The sequence below is a fragment of the Nicotiana tabacum genome, chromosome 19 (genome assembly GCF_000715075.1).
Source record: "Nicotiana tabacum cultivar K326 chromosome 19, ASM71507v2, whole genome shotgun sequence".
Classification (NCBI taxonomy): Eukaryota; Viridiplantae; Streptophyta; class Magnoliopsida; order Solanales; family Solanaceae; genus Nicotiana; species Nicotiana tabacum.
In genome coordinates, this window is record NC_134098.1 from 34,328,252 (window position 1) to 34,333,881 (window position 5,630).

General features: G+C 42.9%; 1 long non-coding RNA gene across 1 annotated transcript; it reads right to left on the reverse strand.

Moving 5' to 3' along the window:
- Nucleotides 1-689: 689 nt before the first annotated feature.
- On the reverse strand, nucleotides 690-2,259 carry LOC142173256 (uncharacterized). The gene is made up of 3 exons (XR_012702837.1): nucleotides 2,141-2,259; nucleotides 1,548-1,600; nucleotides 690-918 (listed from the first exon to the last, which is right to left on the reverse strand). It is a non-coding gene; the product is annotated as an uncharacterized LOC142173256 (long non-coding RNA).
- Between the last annotated feature and the right edge of the window lie 3,371 nt (nucleotides 2,260-5,630).

Consider the following 5,630-nt stretch of genomic DNA (forward strand, 5'->3'; position numbering starts at 1 on the left):
TTTTGAGTTGATTTGATAAGGTTCGGCATGAGTTTTGGAAGTTGAAAGTTCAAAAGTTCATTAAGTTTGATTTGAGGTGCGATTTATGGTTTCAATGTTGTTATGTGTAATTTGAGGCATCAAGTAGGTGCGTGTTATGTTTTGGGACTTGTTGGCATGTTCGGACGAGGTCCCGAGGGGTTCGGGTGAGTTTAGGACGGGTTTTGGAACAATTTGGCACTTATGGTTTCTGCTGATTTCTGGTGCTTCATTTGTTCTTCGCGTTATCGAGGATGGAGGTGCGATCACACAGAGTTTGGAGCTAGTCTTATTTGCGTTCACGCTGTAGGGATCGCGTTCTTGATAATTGAGGCTTTAAACCTCCGCCTTCACGTCAGTGTTTATGCGTTCGCGTCAGTGTTTACGCATTCGCGTAGTGTTGAACTAGGCTAGGCAGTCGCGATGGGTTCTTGTCACGCCCCGAACCTAGGAGCGAGACAAGTACCCCGTGCCTCACCTAACCTGGCGTACCAAATTGCGACTAAGGGACTCTGAACACATAATGTCATACTTTGGCCATGGGGCCACCTTGCAAGACAATTTGCGAAGCAAAATATAAAACTGAATGGAAACTAGCACTAACTAAATATCAATATAAAGCTAGGCCGACAAGGCCGTCATAGCTACTACAGCTGACAAACCACCAATTTATACAAACCCAACATACTGCACTAACCAACAGGATATGCCTACAAGCCTCTACTGATAGATGTACTGTGATCGGAACAGGGCCCCGACCTACCCATAACATATATACAGATATACATAAGATGTACACAAAACTCTAGTCCTGGCAACTCCGAAAGACGTGGAGCTTACCGATCAGGCGGAACTCGGAAAACACCTACTGAGGAGGTCTACCCGTCTGTCTGTCTGAACCTGCACGCATGAAATGCAGCGCCCCCAAAAAGGGACGTCAGTACGAAATAATGTACCGAGTATGTAAGGCAATAAAATAACTGAAATCTGAAACTGAACTGATAATATGATAACTGAAATTAACTGGGAGTCAAAGATGATCTGGAGATATACTTACCTGCTGATACTGACTCAACTCCTTCAATATAGTAAGTAAAATAATTGTACGGCCTTATAAGGCTCGGTATATATAACTGCTCTGCCATAGTAGGCTCGCTTCTAGGCGCTCGGCCATACTAGGCTATGTATCTCGACCATGCTGGGCTCGCTCATAGGCGCTCGGCCACAGTAGGCTCGGTATATAACTTTCCATCTGATCAGAGGTTGCCCAATAGGGGCCTGCCCATCGATTATAGCTCGATGGTAATGAAAATACTGTAATACTGTATATATAGGCTTGCTGCTCTCTTGACTGAAAGAAGACAATACTAAAATTGAATATAGAGTCTCGATAAGGAATAATATTGTAACTTATGAGACTAGAATAGTGTGAATAAATTCATGAATATGAACTTCTCTTTTTGTCTCATTACTAACACATGTAGCTACGAGATCATGCCAAAATGAAGGAAGGCTTAGCCTTAACATACCTTATCACAATCTTTTCAATCACCAAGTTGAACTCACCTCTTCGCACCTTAATCTACAAGAATGATAATAATACTATCGTTAAGTTACGAAAGGTACAACTATCGCACAACGAACGACAAACCTATTTTGTATTAAAACGGGCAGCATCTCCCCTATAATATGCCCTTCCTCCAACTTCAAGATAACACCAACAATACAAGGACAGAACAATAACAACATATATACATCATTTTCCAGCCCTATATACACCATCAAATACTACAAAACAGCCCAACACACCCCAATCTCTTCGTACACAAAACGACCACCGTAGTAGTGTCAAACGACCCAAAAATGTTATGACGAACGACCAGCCAACCACCCTACATTTATATGGTGTTTATAAACCCCCTTCCTCCTCCAAAACTCCACAAAATAGTAATAAAACACGCAGCCCAACAGCAACACAAAACAGTCCACAAAACAGTCCGCTACAAGTGAATAACTCGAACTCACGGCTTCCGATCACCATCCCGTGAGTTCTTACAAGTATAGAACGACTTACCATGAATTTACAGAAGAAAAAATGGATGAAAGAGAGCAGTAAACTCACCTTATTTGTTGGATAACTCAGCTCCTATCTTGGTTCTTCAAACTCTAAGTTTTACCTCCAATTGGAACTTGAAAGGGAGAGAAAATCAATTAGGGTTTGTGGGAAATTTTTGGGAGGATTCTTTGCAGAGTTTATGTCTGGTTATTATGCTCTATTTTAAGTCTAATATATGAAGAAAATAGGCCCTTAAAAGGCCTCTTTGGACGACCCGAAATGGCCCATTTTTGGGCTTTCATTTAAGCAAGTAGGTGACACACCTACTTGTCACCTAGCAGCTTGCGCAGTATCGCAAAAATGCACATATCTCTCTACTCCGATGTCGTATTGACAAATGGTTTAATGCGTTGGAAAATAGACTCATAGATCTTTAATTTGATGTGTGGAACACACCATAACTCTAAGTATATTGGGAGAAAATTGCAGTTACATTTGACCCAAAGTTTCAGTAAAACTTATGAATGTAACTTGTGATGACTTTCATCGACTTTTGTTCCACAACTCGCTTGACTTAAAAACATAACACACGGATGTAATACGACTAATATAAATCATAACATAATCTCTTTATCATGTTAATCACCCTAGTCTCACCCCAAAGGTACATGTTATAACATTCCCAACTTGTCGACTTTCGATGAAACATTGTTTTATTTAATTGCTTTAGCTTCTGAACTGTCCAACCCTCTTTGTACTTGTTGTTCATGATCTTCAATATTTGTAACCTCAGAGGTAACATGATTAACTTACTTTATATACTTTTAAATATTATCTCATTTTTTTGTCCTACATTAGTTTGCTTACGACGCATTTTTACATACGAAAATATAGGGTGTAACATCACTCCCCCTTGGGAACATTCGTCCTCGAATGTTTACTCTTGGAGACTTTGGAAACTTTTTCCAGAGTATCCTTCGTACACTAGGTTAAAACCAACCTGCACGTAGCCAGAAACATACTATGCATGCCACACATGGCCAATCTTTATAAATAGCAGCAATTTGCCTCTGACATAATCCTGTCTCGTAGCCCTGCTACATCTGGAACACACAAACGACCCTTGTATCTGAGAACCCCATCTCCCTTGAGCTCTAACAATGGCTTCTTCTGCTGCGGAACTCGCTCTCTCAACTCGACCAACTCTGGGTCCTCGTACTGCTTTTCCTTGACTTCAGCTATGAGGGATGATTTTGCAGTGTTTTGGATTACAACTCCACCATCCTCAGAATCTACTAACCGAACCCCCAACGAAGCCAATTGATGAATATCTCTAGCTAATTGTCTTTTCTCGGGCTCTACATGTGCTAAGCTACCCATAGATCGGCGACTTAAGGCATCTGCTACAACATTAGCTTTCCCTGGATGGTAGAGAATGTTAACATCGTAATCTTTCAATAACTCAAGCCATCGCCTCTGTCGCAAATTCAACTCTTTCTGCTTGAAAATATATTGTAGGCTTTTATGATCAGTAAATATATCAACATGAACACCATATAAATAATGCCGCCATATCTTAAGTGCATGGACAACCGCAACTAACTCGAGGTCGTGGGTCGGATAATTCCTCTTGTGCTTCCTCAACTGCCTTGAAGCATATGCAATTACCTTCCCATGTTGCATCAGGACACATCCTAACCCGACACCTGATGCATCACAATACACGGCATAACCCTCTAGACCCTCTGGAAGTGTTAGAACTGGAGCTGAGGTCAACTTGTTCTTAAGCTCTTGGAAACTCCGCTCACAAGCCTCTGTCCATTGAAACTTAGTTTCTTTCTGTGTCAACTTCGTCAATGGTGCCGAAAGGGAAGAAAAACCCTCTACGAACCTCCGATAGTATCCTGCTAAGCCTAGAAAGCTACGAACCTCTGTCGGAGTGGTAGGTCTAGGCCAAGATTTCACGGCCTCAATCTTCTGAGTGTCCACCTTTATCCCTTCATCTGATACAATATGCCCCAAGAATGCTACAGACTTCAACCAGAACTCACATTTAGAAAACTTAGCATACAACTTACGATCACGGAGGGTTTGGAGTACCGCTCGCAGGTGGTCCGCATGCTCATCCTCTGAACGGGAATAAACCAGAATATCATCAATAAATACTATCACGAACAGATCTAAAAATGGCCGGAATAGGCTATTCATCAAGTCCATAAATACAGCGGGTGCATTAGTCAACCCGAAGGACATGACAAGGAACTCGAAGTGGCCATATCGGGTCCTGAAGGCTGTCTTCGGAATATCTTTTTCCCGAACTCTGACCTGGTGGTACCCCGACCCCAAATCAATCTTGGAAAAGCATCTAGCTCCCTGCAACTGATCAAACAAGTCATCGATCCTTGGAAGTGGATACTTATTCTTAATAGTTACCTTGTTCAACTGCCTATAATCGATACACATCCTCAGCGAGCCGTCTTTCTTCCGCACAAATAGTATCGGTGCACCCCAAGGTGAGGTACTGGGCCTAATGTAACCTTTCTCCAGCAAATCTTTTAACTGCTCCTTCAACTCCTTCAATTCGGCAGGTGCCATTCTATACGGAGGGACGGATATTGGTTGAGTTCCTGGAAGCAAATCGATGCTAAAATCAATCTCTCGCTCTGGAGGAATACCTGGAAGCTCATCTGGAAACACATCTGCATACTCTTTGACTATGGGAATAGACTGAAGTGTAGGTATCTCAGCATCTGCATCTCTAACTCGCACAATATGATAAATGCACCCTTTTGCGATCATTTTCCTCGCCTTCAGATAGGAAATAAACCTACCTCTGGGTGTTGGTGTATTACCTACCCATTCAAGGACTGGCTCACCCGGAAAATGAAATTTGGCTACCTTTGCTCGGCAATCAACTGTGGCATAGCAAGCTGCCAACCAGTCCATGCCCATGATAGCATCAAAGTCCATCATCTCTAGCTCAACTAGGTCAGCTGAGGTCTGACGACTACAAATTGTCACCGTACAACCTCGGTAAACCCGTCTAGCAATAATCGATTCTCCGACCGGTGTAGATACCGCAAAAGGATCACTTAGTATTTCAGGCACTATACCAAACTTCCTCACGACAAATGGGGTAATATACGATAAAGTAGATCCTGGGTCTATCAAAGCATAAGCATCGTGAGAGAAAATGGTTAATATACCTGTCACAACGTCTGGTGAAGACTCCTGGTCCTGTCGACCCGCTAAAGCATAGATACGGTTCTGATTACCACTTGAACTGGAACCTCTACCTCTGCCTCGACCTCTACCAGCCGAAGACTGAGACTCACGCCTTGAAGGATGCACGGACATAGACGATCCTGTTGCTGAACTCGCTGGTTGTGCCATTCCCCCAGAATCTCTATTTGGGCAATCTCGCATCATATGCCCCGGACGCCCACATGTATAACAAGCATCAGAACCTGCTCGGCATTGACCCAAGTGTCCTCTACCACAGATGTCACACCGCGGAGGAAATGACCATGTCTGCGCAGAACCTCGTTGTCGCTGC